The following is a 17,407-nucleotide window of genomic DNA, read 5'->3' as shown; positions in this document are numbered from 1 at the left end:
AGATGAAGAAAGAGGAAGGTGTTTACAGTCTAAATCTTGAGAGACATGAATAAGTGTTGTCACTCTAGAATAAATAAAGTGATAAAAACATTTGCACTTACGGGAGTATTTATTATAAATTCAGAGCCATTTATCCTTTAAAACTGCACATACATTCCTCTATGGCAGGGATATGCAATTAGCGGACCTCCAGCTGTTGCAAAACTACAAGTCGTGTCATGCTTGTGGCTGTCAGTCTTGCAATGCCTCATGGGACTTGTAGTTCTGCAACAGCTGGAGGTCCGCTAATTGCATATCCCTGCTCTATGGCAACGCCGACAAAATTGAATGTTACTAGGCTATTGTCTCTCCAGATTAGATGTTCATTTAAAAGAATAATATGAATCAGGAGAAAACTGGATTATGGCCACTAGAGTGAGCGGACAGCCAGTGTAATTAGGTACACTATATTTCCAAAAGTATTGGGGCGTCTGACTTTACACGCACATAAAATTTAATGGCATTCCAGTCTTATGCCCTGTACACACGGTCGGACATTGTTTCGGACATTCCGACAACAAAACATCGGATTTTGTTGTCGGAAAATTTTATAGCCGGCTCTCAAACTTTGTGTGTCGGAAATTCCGACTGAAAAACTCCGATGGAGCCCACACACGATCGGAATTTCCGACAACACAATCCAATCGCACTTTTTCCGTTGGAAAATCCGACCGTGTGTACAGGGCATTAGTCCGTAGGGTTCAATATTGAGTTGGCCCACCCTTTGCAGCTATAACAGCTGCAACTCCTCCGGAGGAGGCTGTCCACAAGGTTTAGGAGTGTGTCTATGGGAATGTTTGACCATTCTTCCAGAAGAGCATTTGTGAGGTCAGGCACTAATGTGAGACAAGAAGGCCTAGTTTAGTTTCCGCTCTAATTCATCCCAAATATGTTCTGTCAGGTTGAGGTCAGGACTCTGTGCAGGCCAGTGAAATTCCTCCACTCCAAACTCGCTCCTTCATGTCTTTATGGACCTAGCTTTGTGCACTGGTCCAAATCATTTGTGGAGGGGGGGGGGGGAATTGTGGTGCGTGGTTGTTTTCCAGGGGTTGGGCTTGGCCCCTTAGTTCCAGTGAAGGGAACACATTTAAGGCATCGGCATACCAAGACCTTTTGGACAATTTTATGCTCCCAATTTTGTGGGAACAGTTTTTGGGGATGGCCCCTTCCTGTTCCAACATGACTATGCACGAGTGCACAAAGCAAGATCCATAAACAGTCCCAATACTTTTGGTAATATAGTGTATATCCTATGGTCATCCGCTACATCTAGTGGCCATAATGTGTTTTTTTTACTGATTCTTACTGTGTTTATAAATAAAGAACATCTAACCTGGAGAGAAAATAGCCTAATAACATTTCATTTGGCCAGAACGGAATTACTGCATGCAGTTCTGCAGATTTTTTAAAAATACGCTTCTTAATGTTTTGACATGTGTAAAAATCATTCATGTAACTTTACCAGTATTACATTTGCACATAGCCATGTGAAGTTGTTGCATTTCATTACAGTTTTGCAAGTCTTTAATTAAGTTCTTTCCAGGTCAGACTCTAGCACTTCAGGGCTTATTCTGTTTCCCCAGTGCCATTTTTAATTATCCACATTAATAATGTCTTCAAATTTCTGCTCCATATCGTTAATACTGTAATAAGTTCTGATGTACTTTATTAATCAGTCTGTGTGAAGTACTGACAGCGATTTTTAGTTAAATTTTAAATAGCTAAAAAAAATCTGCTTTTGTACAAATGTATGCAACGTATCATTTCATTTCCGCTTATGACATTGCATTGGGTCCTGCAGGCATTGCCGCATTGCTTTGCACTTAGGCTAGCTTCACACTGCTGCTATCCAATTTTGATTTGATTTTCAGTGCGATTTATGTAGCGCAACTAGGATGTGGTTTGCATTATTTATAAGGCCAATATTGTGCTGGAATTGCACCAGAGTAGTACAGGAACCTTTTCCACAATTTATGTGAATGGGCATCATTCAAAATAATGTAATTTCTCAATAAAAATATTTTTCATTAAAAAAAAAAAAAAAAAAATGTGATTTCCATTGTCACGCGATTCTGTGCGACTCAAGTTGCGTCTGAAATCGCACTAATGTGAACAGAGCCTTAGTACACTATCATTTGCTATTTTCATGTTACTTTTAATAAACCCTGTAATGCAACTTGGTTTTAACTTTTTAAGCTCTAAGACCCCTTTCACACTGAGGCGTTTTCCGGTCGTTTTAGCACTAAAAATAGCGCCTGAAACTCCTCCCATGCCACCCCAGTGTGAAAGCCCCAGTGCTTTCACACTGGTGTGGTGCGCTTGCAGGATGTTCAAAAAAGTCCTGCAAGCAGCATCTTTGGGGCGGTGCGGGAGTTTTCACCGCCCTTGCCCATTGACATGAATGGGCAGTGCTGCCGAAGTACCTGCAAAGCGCTTTGGCGGTGCCGCAACACAACGCTTTTAACTCTTTCTTCGGCCGCTAGTGGGGGTTAAAAGTGCCCCGCTAGTGGCTGAAAAGCGCCGCTTAAAAAGCGCCACTAGAACTAGCGGGGCTTTACTGCTAACGCGGCCTGCGCCCCAGTGTGAAAGGGGTCTTAAGGTATCAACCCCTACCCTTTGTCCCATATAATCGCTATTTTAGCAGTAAAGAAAAATTATAAGCTAAAAGCCCCTCTTATTTATATCTAAACCCTTGGTCACTTGATGTGCCTGGTCCTGAGTCCTTCTATCTTCCTCACTGCAGAGGAGAAGGGGTCTTCTTGGGCTGTCCATATCGCTACCTGGATGATATGGACACCCCCTTTTGGCAGATCTACTTATTTGTTTGCTTACTCTCCCCCCGCTCCCCCCCCTTCCGCTGCCACATTTGGCACCTTTTTTGGGGGGGGGGCAGGGGGGAGCAGAGACCTGTTTTTGACAGGTACCCATCCCCACGTGCGGGAGACCTTGTCACGTACAATCCCCGTACCTACCCATCCACCTTGCAGTACAAAGCTTGTTCTGACACACTTCACCAAGTCATTCACATATTTATAAATGCCAAGTTTTATTTGACACATATTCTTCCAATGCGCAGTAATGCCCCATACAAACGGTCGGATTTTCCGACGGAAAATGTTCGATGGTTGCTTGTCCCAAATTCCGACCGTGTGTAGACTCCATCGGACATTTTATATCGGAATTTCCGTCACACAAAATTTGAGATTTGGATCTCAAATTTTCCAACAACAAAATCCGTTGTTGTAAATTCAGATCATGTGTACACAATTTCAACGCACAAAGTTCCACGCATGCTCGGAATCAAGCAGAAGAGCTGCACTGGCTATTGAACTTCATTTTTCTCGGCTCGTCGTACATGTTGTACGTCACCGCGTTCTTGACGGTCGGAATTTCTGACCAACTTTGTGTGACCGTGTGTATGCAAGACAGGTTTGAGCCATGGATTTTGTTATCGGAATGTCCAATCATGTGAGAGAAGCATACAGTGCCCATACATTTTCAGGCTTGGGGCATATTCATCACAATTTTACTCTTATCTTATTTCCTTTTCCTCAATCAGAAAGCTCTTTGTAACAGTCATTATATTTATAACACCAGCTATAAGCTTCTTGCAGAGTTTTTATTGGTTTTATTGGAAATTCGTCTATTGCTTCACACAAAGGGCACGCTTGTTCCCACACACTTCCCATGGCAAACATGCCACACCTGACATTGCAAATCAGGATTTACACATAAAATTTTCATATTTATTTACCAGCAGACCCCCCCCCCCCCCCCTGAATTTTACTAGGGAAGTTAAAATTTCCTTTTTTTTTTTCCTTGAACTTAAAGTGGTTCTAAAGGCTTAAAGTGATACTAAAGCTTTGTTTTTTGTTTTTTTGTTTCTGTTTTTTTCTTTTTGCAAACAGCAGCTCCGATCCTCTTCTCTTTCCGGTCCCCCGTCGGCACTCCTGGCTCCTCCCCCTTGAGCCGTGCCCCCAGAGAAAGCAGCTTGCCCTGGGGGCACCACTGCGTGGTTACTCCCAAACCGCTGCTCTATGCATCCATAAGACACAGAGCTGCGGTTCACCCCCCCCACCCCCGCTCTCTCCTCATTGGCTCACTGACTGATTGACAGCAGTGGGAGCCAATGGGCTTCCGTTGCTGTCTCAACCAATGAGGGAGAGTCTCGGGACTGCCAAGGCTATCGTGAGCATCGCTGGATCAGAGGGAGCTCAGGTAAGGATTGGGGGAGCTGCACACAGGTTTTTTTTTTTTTTTTTTTTTTTTTTTGCTTCATGCATACAATGCATGAAGGTAAAAATACTTCAACATTCAGAACCACTTTAAAGCCATTCTTCACCCTAGAAACAAATAAATTAATAGTTGGCAGCTACAAATCCTGTGTGATCTGAGTGGAAGCTCGGCGCCCCCCCCCCCCCCCCCCCGATATGTGCCTTCTGTACCATGTACTTGTATGAGAAGGTATCCTGTCCTCTTTGTGTGAAATACCTGGTGATCCAGCCAGCCCCTCTACTTTTCTAATAAATACTGACCATCTAGGCATGAGAGCATAGCGTGGTCAGTTCTATAGCTGTGCTGGGAACTCAGCCTGCTCTCCTCTAAAGGTCAGACTTGTGTCCCCCCCCCCCCCCCCACCTGCACAGCCCTGGGAAAACCAGTGTGCTGATGTTTCTCCTCCCCCAGCTCTTATGTAGTTGATATCAGAGGGAACTGATCACTTCCAAAAGAAGAGGAAAAAAGTTTTTATAATTTTATATTATATTATTATATATCTATCTACAGGCTATTTACAGGCTATTTTGCCTTTCATTTATATTTTACACTGATTGGGTTCTTTTACAGGGTGAGGGTTTACATATACATTATTTTAAACTAAGGCCCCTTTCACACTGGGGCGGGGGCAGTGTCGGCGGTAAAGCACCGCTATTGTAAGCAGTTTTACCCCCCGCTAGTGGCCGAGAAAGGGTTAAAAACCACCCCAAAGCACCTCTGCAGAGGAGCTTTGCCAGCGGTATAGCCATGCTGTCCCATTGATTTCAATGGGCAGGAGACCATTGTATACACCGCTCCTTCACCGCTCCAAAGATGCTGCTAGCGGGACTTTTTTTCCCGTCCTGCCAGCGCACCGCTCCAGGGTGAACGCCCTTGGGGCTCTCACTCTGGAGAGACAGCAGCGGCTGTTTCAGGTTGGTTTGCAGGCGCTATTATTAGCGCAATAGTGCCTGCAGACCGCGCCAGTGTGAAAGGGGCCTTAAGCTGGCCATACACCCTTGTCTGGCACAGTTGCAGAAGCCGGGAAGAAAATTTGTCATCCAAACAATAGCTGCATTCAATCAGATACAGACACCATTTGGGTATTTAGACAGACAGGCGCCATCGGAATACAGTGGTCCAGCAGGGTATTTGGCCATCTATGCTGTGTAGCTAATCGCGTATGTCCATCTTTACAGCTCAACAGTTTAGGAGGACCTAAACAGTGGAAGCTCTGAATAAAAAGGCAAGCAAATTGCAAATCTCTATTCGTTAGTATTGCCTACAGGCTATTTGCAGCTGATTTTTATTCCCAGTTACCTTCTTCGCATTAGTTTGTAGTGATGAGCTCGGGCGTGTTTGGATTGAACCTGCCAGGAAGCCGTCACTGCACATTGCCAATCCTAGGCAGTGAGGCATTTCCTGACCAGCAGCTGCACATACACACGCTGCCTATGATTGGCGGTGTGCAGTGCTGGCTTCCTGGCGAGTTTGAATCGAATACGTCCGAGCCTATCGCTACTTGTCTGATACTGTGTGGAGGTGATCATATTGGTACAGGAGCAGGGCTTTGCTTCCTCATATTAGAGCTTTTTCCCTGATGACTGATCCGATGATTAGGGGGAATATTCAAAAAAAGCAGCAGCCGAGGGTTTGAAAACGCAGACAAAATGGATGAAGCAAAAGCAGGGAGATTTGTGGACTGAAGCTTTCTCCTCAGCAATCCCACAGGAAAATGTTGAACAGCACAACAGTGACATCACCTAATATCACTTACAGGTACTTTTATATAGCAATGTCAATTTACGCAGCTCTTCACATATATATTGTACATTCACGTCAGTCCCTGCCCTCAAGGAGCTTACAATCTAAGGTCCCTAACTCACATTCATACATAGACATGCTAGGCCTAATTTATACAGAAGATGTTTAACCTATACCAGCATGTCTTTGGAGTGTGGGAGGAAACTGGAGTACCCAGAAGAAACCCACGCAGGCACAGGGAGAACATGAAAACTTCAAGCAGGTAGTGTTGTGGTTGGTATTTGAGCCGGCACCCCCAGTGCTGCTAGGCAGAAGTGCTAATCACGTAGCCACTGTGCGGCCCCGTACAGATCACTGATCTAAGGTACAGTGATCAGTGATCTCCAATCTTTGGCCCGAGGGCTGGTTGCGGCTCTTTTCTTGCCTTTATCCAGCCCCTGGAGCACAATTCCTCCCACTGACATTAACAATAGGGCACATTCCTACCAATGACCCCAACAGTGGGCCATAATACCTCCCACTGACGCCAACGATGGGACACTATTCCTCCTACTGACAGTAATGGTGGAACAATATTCTTCCTATGTACACCAATAATGGGAGGGGGAAGGGGGTGTTCTTCTAATGAACACAAATGAAGTGGCATTGTTATTGACGCCAGGACTCTCTAAAGTCTGACGGATAGTAAACTGACCCTTTGTTTAGAAAGTTTGGAGACCTCTGCCTTAGATGATCTTACACTGCAGATACACAACTGTGAGTCTTGAGGAACAGGGAGTGCACTGCTATTTTTCAGGAGGAATTCAAGACAAAGGTTTTTTTTTTTGGGGGGGGGGGGGGGGTACTGCTCAGACACAATTGACCTTTCTTGATGATGCCTATTGCATACAGTAGAAGATCTACATCTGAGATTCATGCCCACTTTAACCTAATGTTCCTTCTAACTTTAGCCTTATAAAAAAAAATTGAGAGCCAGGCTGCATTCACACTACAGTATTTTGAATCGCGGGCAGTGTAGTGTGATTTGACAGAGACGAGGTGTGAATGACAACATGGGGACTCGCATTTGAGATGCCTTTCATTTGAATGACACCTTAAATCGTGGTGCAGATCTACCGCGATTGTCACGCAATAAAACGCGCTGCAATCGCGGCAACCTACATTGCAGGATGCATGTCACCCCAAAGTAGCTAGTACCTGAACTATTTGGCCGAAATATGTCCCGCGATTGCAGCACGTTTTATCGAATGCGAGTCCCGCGTTTTGTCATTCACACCTTAGCGTTGTCAAATCGCGGGCAGATCAGATGTGTGAATGCAGCCAGACACTGGGCCAAAATGTCCAATTTCTGTGATTTTTTTCTTGTAGTTATAGAAACCAGAAAATAGTGTTTTTTTGTTTGTTTTTTTTTAACAGAAAAGATTTAGTTTTAAACATAAATTAAAAAAACTGCCCTATGTTCTAGCACAAGTTTTGTTACAGGTAGTATTTTTAGTATTGAGTTTTTTTTAAGGTATGCACAATACCTATGCAGTTGTTGTTGTAATTACAATTACACAAACTGCGTGCCGCTTTAGTTGGAACATTCTTCATTTCAGGGTCTGCAGAACAAGACGTAACAGTGTTCCCTAAAAGGTATGTTTTCTAAAAAGCATTCTTTCTAATTGATGCATAGGATAAAGGAAACATAAACTGTACATGTTGCCATAGAAACAACGACAGCGTTTTAAAAATATATTTGAAAAGGAACAAAAATCAACAAAACAGGTGAACTAAAGTGGGTTTGTGGATCTCTTTGTAAAAACTTGTGCCAAACATTTTATTGTCATGGAAAGAAAGTGCTTTATTGTGGTTTTTCCTAAAGATTAATTGAATATTTCTTTCCTTTTTAGTGTGCGGTACTAAATTTATATATAATACTATATTATTTTGTGATCAGCTTATTGCTGTAGTCCTAGGTACCATTCATACCGGAGTGATTTGAAGCACATTTCCATTGTGCCCATTCACATATGAGTGATGAGCTGTCAGGCGCTTCTTTGGGGGGATTTTGGGCCTCATTAGACTTGCGCTTTCACACATAACGAGTATCTTTTCCTTCTAATAACTAGCTTTCCACTGATTGGTTAAAGCGGTACTTCACTCCCCCCACGTTTTGTTTTTTTTTGTTGTTTTTTTTTTTCCCCCCTCAATATATTGATGCGTTCTCTTCAACACACAAGCTACCAGAGAGAGAGCATAAATTAAACTATAATATAAAAGTACTTTTACCCTTTTAAAGCGGTATTAAACCTCAGAGTAAACATTTATTATTGCAGATTACAAATTCTTACATGTGATGGCTACTAAAGGCTTCGTTTTCTTTTTTCAGGCTTTCTTTGCTTCTATTATTTGGTGATCCAGCCAGCAAGTCTATTGGTTTTCAAAAGCTCAAGCTCTCCAACCAGTGGCAGTGAGTCCATAAGTGCGCACGGGCGCCGCCCCCTCTCTCCAGCCACGCCCTCTATCACCAATGAATAAATTAATGAATTACTACGGCGGGGGGGTGGGTAGGGTTTGAAGCACCTGGCATCAAAAAAGGTAAACAGTGAGCGCCATGCTTTCCTAACACTAAACCGCCTCTCCGACAATCAGGTGCTCGGGTCTGTTACCCGTTGCCTGATTGGTTGAAACGACACTTGCTGTGATTGAATGCCTATCGGGCGTACAATCATAGGAGAGGACGGGAGAAGTGGACATCGAGGACATCACCCGATGCCCCACTGAGACAGGGTAAGTGCAGGGTAGACGGCGGGCGGGGGGTACAGTGGCTGCGTTTGATGGGTACAGTGAGGCTGCAATTGATTTTTTTTTTTTTTTTTTTTTTTTTTTTCTTCATAATTTTTCGGTTTGTTTGCACGCCAGCCCCCCCCCCCCCCCAGAAATTTTGAGCACCAGCCGCCACTGTCTCCAACAGATTGTATCAGTTTACATGGATAAGACAAACCACTTAAAACTGGCAGGGGTGATTAAAATGATCAGCTTTTATTTATTTATGCAAAAACTTTATCCCAAATTGAAACCATTGCTGTAAGGCTAGGTTCAAACTATTCTGGCTTTTTTTAAAAGATGAAGCGGTGGGAATTTCTGCAAGAGCCCTTTCACACTGACAGCGTGGTCGAGTTCGTGGTAAAGCGCTGCTAGTTTTAGCGCCATTTTAGAGGCCGCTAGCAGGGCGCTTTTAATGGCCGCTAGCGGGGCACTTTTAACCCCCGCTAGTGGCCGCATAAAGGGTTAAAAGTGCCCCTGCCGAGGGGTGCTGCCCATTGGTTTCAACATACACCATATACACCGCTCCTAAAGTGCCCCAAAGATGCTGCTTGCAGGACTTTTTTTAACCTCCTGCCAGCGCAGCGTCCAAGCACTCGGGCTTTTACACTGGGACTGCAGATGAGTCATTTTTTAGGCCTTTACAGGCACTATTTTTAGCACTAAAGCACCTGAAAAAAGCTTCCTGTCTGAAAAGGGTTTGAATTGTTCATATTGGTGACAGGTACTGTGTCTTGGTCTCTGTGCTATTTTATGGAGTAAATAGGTTTAAAAATGTGAGATTAAAAAAACACTTCTTACTGCTAGGTTAACCAGATAGTGGAAGGATAGTTGTAACTTCTTACTAATGGCTTAATCAGTGTTGGATGGATATCTGAAACCTAACAATAAGGTCCCTTTTACACTGGGGCCCCCCTTGCATTAGCGCTAAAGCTTACCAAAGTTTACTTTAGCGCCGTTTAAACTGAGCTTTTTGGCCACTAGCGGGGTGCTTTTAGCCGAAGAAGGGGTTAAAAACGCCCGTGTTGCAGCGCTTCTGAAGCGCTGCCCATTCATTTCAATGGGGAGGAGCTGTGTATACAGCACTCCCAAACCGCCCCAAAGATGCTGCTTGCAGGGCTTTTTCTAAGGTCCCACAAGCTCACCGCCCCAGTGTGAAAGCACTCCGTCTTTCACATTCGGGTGACATGGGAGATAGGTTTCAGGCGCTTTACAGGCGCTATTTCTAGAGCTAAAACGCTTGAAAACTGCCTCAGTGTGAAAGGGGTCCAAGACAGCAGCCCATATGTAGTTGTCACATTTCCTATCAGGATAGAACAGACACATGTCTTATATATAACTGGAAGTCAGGCTTCTTATCCGATGGCACGGTCATTCGCTCTGCATTAGCCATGCATCAATCTGTGTTTGTTGATATACAGAGCACAGATCATGGTGCACATCCAGTTTATTCATTGGTTTATATGGCTGAAATCAGATTTTCTGTATTTTCAAAAAGTGAAATAAACCAAGAACATGTTTGCAATGTTCTCTCGTACTGCATATTTCCTTTTTACCTTGAATGTGCTTGTAAACTTTAAGATAACTTTACATTGAGCGTAGGCTTCCTCCATCAGTTAGGGAGTGTTATTTATGTGTTTGTACAGCTTTAAGGCATTTTCAGGCTTGATCATTTTTTGATTTAACCAGTGAAAAAGGCAAGAAAATTAGGGAAAAATTTGCGTTTCCAGGCGATTTTCAGCTGCTCCCAATGAAGTCTTTATGGACCATTTTATTGCATTTTTTTTTTTTTTACAGGTACTTATATTGTGCCAGTTTACGCAGCGCTTTATGTATATATTGTACATTCACATTAGTATCTGCCCTCAAGTAGTTTACAAATCCCCGTACACACTAGTAGTTTTTTTTTTTTTCATTCAACCCAGCAGGCTGAAATAAAAAATTGACAGCTCTGGTCGGAGCCGCTGTACTAACTATTCGATGTTAGTACAGCAATATCCCCTGTTCTTTTGGCTGAGAGCTCTGATCGGTAGCCAATTGGCAGACCTTTTTCAGTCAAGCCCCTTCGACAGAAGGCTGGCTCCTGTCGGATCGACTCCAGTACACACAGACTGAATGTCGGCTGGTTTCTATTAAACTATTGTTTTCTGTGTTTCACAGTGAGGAAGAACTCGGGTAGCTGCACACAGTGTGAAGAAGCCCTTAAAGTGTTACTAAACCCACAACAGTAAAATCAGTCTGTATATGCAGTAACGCATGCTTGTTAAATTCACTGTGGAACCTAAGGGGTTAATCCTCCACATTGTGTAAAAAAAGTTGTTTAATCCTGTCTTTTTATCCTCCTTCTTTTACTGTCCCCAAACAATCTCCTGATAGAACTGAGCATTTGGGGCACTCTGCACATGCTCAGTTTGGTGTGTATTGCTAGAGAGCTTTTTTTTTGTCTTGGGAGGGTGCATGTTATCGGCACAGGGCCAATCTGCACTGTCCAGACAGAAGGTCAGGGGTCCTGCATCTTCAAAGGACAGTCAGAGGAGAATGGAAATTCCTCCTACAAGCTTTAAGCAGTGCTTGACTGGACACTGATGAGAAAGGGTATTTAGCAGTTTAAATTTACTAAAATAATTGCATTTCCATGTTCTGTGTACTGTGGGAGACCAGATATAGTGAGATGCAGGTTCTGGGTTTAGAAACACTTTAACTCGCATTTATACAAACATATACATACTAGGGCCAATTTAGACAGACAGAATCCAACTAACTTACCAGCATGTCTTTATAGTGTGGGAGGAAACCCACGTAGGCACAGGGAAAACATGCAAACTCCAGGCAGGTAGTGCCGTGGTTGGGATTTGAACCAACAACCCTAGTACTAGGCGAAAGTGCTAAGCACTTAGCCACTGGGTTGCCCCCGACTAAAAACACAAATCTGCTGAAAGGAAGATAATATATATATTTATAATTTTTTTTTTTTCTTTTTTCTTTTTTCTTTTCAAGCGACAAGCTTCAATGGTCACACCACTCATTTTTGAACAAGCACCATAGGTTAGCGCTGAAGCACTTCTAAAAAATCACTTCAAATCCCACAGGTGTAAACCAGGGATTTTTCTGCCATATTTTTTATGATAATAACTAGATAGATGGCTCACAAGAAAATTGGCCATAGGGCTCTTTCACGTGGGGGGAAGGCTAAAGCCGGGTATTCATGAATCGAAATTTGGCTGGTTCAGCAGGGACCAGCCGAGGTTCAATCCATCTATGGGCATGCTGATTGTACCAGAGTTGATCCACTGATTTAACTTGGGTACAACCGGGCTGTTGGACTTTTTACATTGAATTACTGCAGGCGGCTATAGCTGCTAACGGTTATCATTGTGTGCTGCTGCCCAGGAAGGCTCCCTATGCACCGTCCCCATCCCCCCCCCCCCTGGCAAAACACAATTAACTCTGGTCTAGATTTGTCTTTTTTTAGCTAACAAGGGCAGCATAGCTCGTCCAGTTCTGATATTTGCTTAGTAGCTATGTAATTTGAGGGGTGATGTAGAATGAGGCAGACAACAGAAATGTGACATATGTCAGGCCTCTTTGTACTACCTCTTTTCTATACCCGTGTCAGCTGATGCTGAGTTTGCAGTCTTGCTTGGAGACCTGACATACTACATTTGCATTTTCACATTGTGTTCAGAGCATGAGAAAATATTTTCTAAAAATGGCTTCATTGCCTAGCAGTGCAACACAGCTTGGAACATTTGAATGTTGCTCGTTACTCTGCTGATTCATTTATTGAGATCAGAGGGACATGGTTATTATCACAGCACACAGTCATTTCTTGTGATCGTGATATATCAGTGCTTTATAGTTATCGGTGTAAACACTCCTCTTTGTAGTTTCTGGACCCCTGACTATTTGGTTTCTTTGTATTAGCTTCTTTTTAAGTTGTCACATGGGCGGGCCTGAGGGCACAGTACGATTGTACCAGTTGGATTTTTATATCGGAAACCAAATAATAATGTGAACCTCACAGTATGCCTAATTAACCAAATGGAAGTGCTGAACGTATGCTGCGGATGGTGAAGAATACAGGTGTAGAGTGCTTAGGTATAGCGCTTTATGAGCATGAATATGGAATAGGGAAGCAAGCTGATCAAATTTTGCTTTTAAAATTGAATGGAGTTAAATTTGGTGTTATCGCTCTCATACTGGTCACTGGAAGTTCAACATGGCACCTCATGGCAAAGAACTCTCTGAGGATCTGAAAAAAAGAATTATTATTGCTATACATAAAGATGGCTATAAGAAGATTGCCAAGACCATACAGCGGTTTAACAGGACAGGTTCCACTCAGAACAGGCCTCGCCATGGTTGAGTGTACATGCTCAGCGTCATATCCAGAGATTGTCTTTGTCTTTGGTTATTATTACTGCAAAGGTTGAAGGGGTGGGGGGTCAGCCTGTCAGTGTTCAGACCATATGGCACACACTGCATCAAATTGGTCTGCATGGCTGTCGTCCCGGAAGGAAGCTCCTTCTAAAGATGATGTACAAGAAAGCCCACAAACAGTTTGCTGAAGACAAAGCAGACTACGGACATGGATTACTGGAACCATGCCCTGTGGTGTGATGAGACCAAGATAAACTTATTTGATTCAGATGGTGTCAAGCATGTGTGGTGGCAACCAGGTGAGGAGTACAAAGACAAGTGTGTCTTGCCTACAGTCAAGCATGGTGGTGGGAGTGTCATGGTCTGGGGCTGCATGAGTGCTGCCGGCACTGGGGAGCTACAGTTTATTCAGGGCACCATGAATGCCAACATGTACTGTGACTTGCTGAAGCAGACCATGATCCCCTCCCTTCGGAGACTGGGTTTCAGCCGCAGGGCAGTATTTCAACATAACCCCAAACACACTTCCAAGATATCCACTGCCTTGCTAAAGAAGCTGAGGGTAAAGTTTATGGACTGGCCAAGCATGTCTCCAGACCTAAACCCTATTGAGCATCTGTGGTGCATCCTCGAACGGAAGGTGGAGGAGTGCAAGGTCTTTAATATCCACCAGCTCTGTGGTGTTGTCATGGAGGAGTGGAAGAGGACTCCAGTGGCAAGCTGTGAAGCTCTGGTGAACTTCATGCCCAAGAGGGTTAAGGCAGTGCTGGAAAATAATGGTGGCCACACAAAATATTGACACTTTGGGCCCAATTTGGACATGTACTCACTTTTGTTGCCAGCGGTTTAGACATTAATGGCTGTGTTTTTCATTATTTTGAGGGGACAACAAATTTACATTGTTATACAAGCTGTACACTCACTACTTTACATTGTAGTAAAGTGTCATTTCTTCAGTGTTACATGAAAAGATATAATAAAATATTTACAAAAATGTGAGGGGTGTACGCTATATGGAAATATTCTCTATGACTTGTGCTCGTGGCACTGAAACCAGGGGTTAACAATGCAGCCATTCTTTACACCATGACAATGGGGGTCTTGCTGATGAATGAAGGTCTGCACAGGAAAGCCTGTTATATGGTTTCAGGTTAATATTGATATACTAATCGCACCAGTAAGATCTGTACACCATCACACCCAGCTCCAGGATCTATGACAGTATTGAGGTCAGAGGCGTAACTAGAACCTTCAAGGCCCAGTGCAATTAACCATGAAGGCCCCCTTGCCCCCTTTCCGGAACCCTTCCCTCCGAGCCTGTTGGTGGAGCGCCAGGGCCCAGTCAAAAGTGCGACCTTTTGGGACCCTGGTAGTTATGCCACTGGTGCCAGTAGTTTAATTTTTGTTTTTCTTACCATCTTATTTATTTATATTACAATTTTATTTTTTACATTTTATTTATGAGTCCTGTTTAGGGGGCTTTAGTGAAATATCAGGGGTCTAAACAGACCTCTGATGTTCCACCTTTGAGACCAAGAGAAAAGATTGAGTACACAACCTGCAATCTTCATCTCTGCAGCCTCAGCTGCACAAAATGAATAGATAGGAGTAGCTCTGTATAGAGCTTCCCATTTATTGTTTGGTACTGATCACTGACTCTTACCATTCAAAAAAAGTAAGGGGCTGGTAAATGACATATTTACCGGCCCCTTCTCCCCATGACAAATGCAAAGCAGCTGGCAGCAGAGGGGAGAGGGGAAGCTGGCAGAGCTGCAGGGGGACGGGGGGAGCACAAAAGGTCCCAGAAAGAAAATGAAGCTGGGTAGAAGGGGCAGTGGGGGCGACATATAGAGGAACTTGTGTGCTCCCAACATATCCCTGCAGCTCTGCCAGCTTCCCCTCTCCCATCCAGGTGTACAGGGGAGCCACACAGGTCCCCTGGAGCTTGGTGCTGGGTCACAATTGCGACACCCCCCCCCCCCCCGCGACCACTGTAGTTACACCCCTGACCGAGATGCTTCTGTGCTTTCTGTTACATGCAGGTCCCGGTACATCTCTATAGCACACCAGTGAGGCATGGCTATTACAAACCATATCTTATGCCATTCTACTACATGCTTTTCCTAATGCCTGTTACATGGGAGTTTGCATGCCTCTATCCCACCATATTATATAGTGTATTTGTTTTACACACCATGTCTCATGCCTCTGTATTAAATGTAGTTGCCTATTTATTTTACTAATAAATATTAAATTCGGGGTATACCAATGAAATTGGTTTTGCGGAAAACTTTGGTAGCTCTAAACTGAAAGGCCAGAAGCAGCTTCAGTCCCACCCAATTGAATTTCCGTATGGCCCTGATTTGAGTGGTATGGGGTGTAATTTTGGTGCTGCATTAACTTTTTTATGTGTAATTTTAGCTTTAGCTATTTTTATAGACAGGCCTTTGTTCACATTCTTTGTTCACATTTTGTTCACTTCCACTTTTAGTACTTAAAGTGGAAGTTCACAGTAGACTCATTTTATAAACATTAAAGCGCTTGTAATGGCTTATTTTTTTCCCCCTGAAATAATAAACATTGTATACTAACCTGCTCTGTGCAATGGTACCCCTCTTCTGGGGTCCTCCACCGTTCTCCGCTCCTCCTCTTCTGGTGTGTGCCCCCCCCTAGCAAACCGCTTGTTAGGGGGGCACACCTGGAGGCTCACTCCTGAGCTGGGCTATGTGTGTCCATAAATAAAAAAAAAAATAGGAAAAACCTATAAGCCGCACACCCTGGACAATAATCAACCTGAATAAGTAATGCAAAAAATCATAAGTGAAATTCATAAGAAACATATATGCTAAAACACTAAAATGTCCATATAATTTCCAAAGAAATTTGAAATCAAAATAATTGTGCGTGAACCACCACCATGAATCTTCTATCAATGTGAGTGATGAGAATCCCTGCAATCTGGGTGAGAAAACATCTTTCACCACCACCAGGCAAACAATCTACTCACCAAAGGGAGTTGACACCCATTACAGGTAGTCAAACCAGGCGCAGATACCAATGGAAGTATGCCTTATGAAGGGAAACTGGTCCACAGCCCGATATGCTCCAATGGTCGATCAGAGAAGATTGGCATCCATTACAGGTGGTCAGATCAAGCGCAGATACCAATGTAAGTGTGCCTTCTAAAGGGAGACTGGTCCACGGCCCAATATACTCCAACAATTGGTCATATGTTTAAAAGAGAACAAGAAAAAGGGGCTCCTCATTGCTTAGTAAAAAAAAATCCCTTTATTCCATAAGAGGCATAGGCATAAAACATAGTAAAAAAAACTTTGCCCGAATCAAAAAGCAAGCAGGTATGCCGTTTGCATTCCACCTGCGTTCCAACTAGCAGAAATGACGTATCCCGTGCCCTACGACCGATGCGTTTCGTCAGTAACGTCTGATGTCATCGGGAGTCATGTGGTTGGATGTGTCATAATAAATTTTATATATATATATATATATATATATATATATATATATATATATATATATATATATATATATATATATATATATAATTATTATACACAGCCGCAAACTGGATATCCAATCTACTTTCATCCTTAGTAATCACTTCAAATATTGTACTGAAAAGTTAATACATGGTTCTACACTGTATGTCCATAGACAGCACGGCTCAGCCCTGCCCCCACTCAAGAGGAACAGAGAGCAGAGCCGCTGCAGATGCACACAGCGCTGGATCGAGAGAGGCCTCAGGTAAGTATATAGGACGGTGAGAGGGTGACACACCTACCGGGAAGTTTTTTTACCTTAATGCAGGGAATGCATTAAGGTTAAAATCTCTTGCATTTAGAACCACTTTAACCTCTTGGCGCCAGCACCTCCCAGCCTTTTAAGAGGTTTATGACGCCGGGAGGCGGGGTGCGGCTTAAGATCACGTGACCGCCGTGATTGGCCGTCACAGAGGTCATGTGATCCAAAAACTCCCAATCTCAACAAGCGTTTGGGAGCTTTTGGTTAGTCTAAGGTAACTGTTCTGGGAGCGCACTCTCAGCACAAGTGCATAGACAGCAATTAACGCAAATATGTTGCCCCTCCGGCGCTAAGGATCAGGCGCCAAGAGGCCACATATTTTGCGCACGGGACTAAACAGCCA

The 17,407-nt window shown here is 43.5% G+C and overlaps 1 protein-coding gene across 5 annotated transcripts in view; it reads left to right on the top strand.

Annotated features, from left to right (window-relative positions):
* The window catches only part of MARCHF8 (membrane associated ring-CH-type finger 8), a 367,138-nt gene that overhangs the window by 87,644 nt on the left and 262,087 nt on the right, over window positions 1-17,407 (top strand). Inside the window, exon 2 of one of the 5 annotated variants that reach the window (XM_073596524.1) lies at window positions 8,429-8,509. The exons of the other annotated variants lie outside the window; for them this stretch is intronic. The gene's annotated coding sequence lies outside the window, so the exon portion shown is untranslated. The remainder of the gene's footprint in view (window positions 1-8,428; window positions 8,510-17,407) is intronic. 5 annotated transcript variants of the gene reach the window in all.

This window comes from Aquarana catesbeiana, linkage group LG08 (assembly GCF_042186555.1).
Source record: "Aquarana catesbeiana isolate 2022-GZ linkage group LG08, ASM4218655v1, whole genome shotgun sequence".
NCBI lineage: Eukaryota > Metazoa > Chordata > Amphibia > Anura > Ranidae > Aquarana > Aquarana catesbeiana.
Note: the sequence above shows the minus strand (reverse complement) of the source record. Positions and strands in the feature narration are given on the sequence as shown.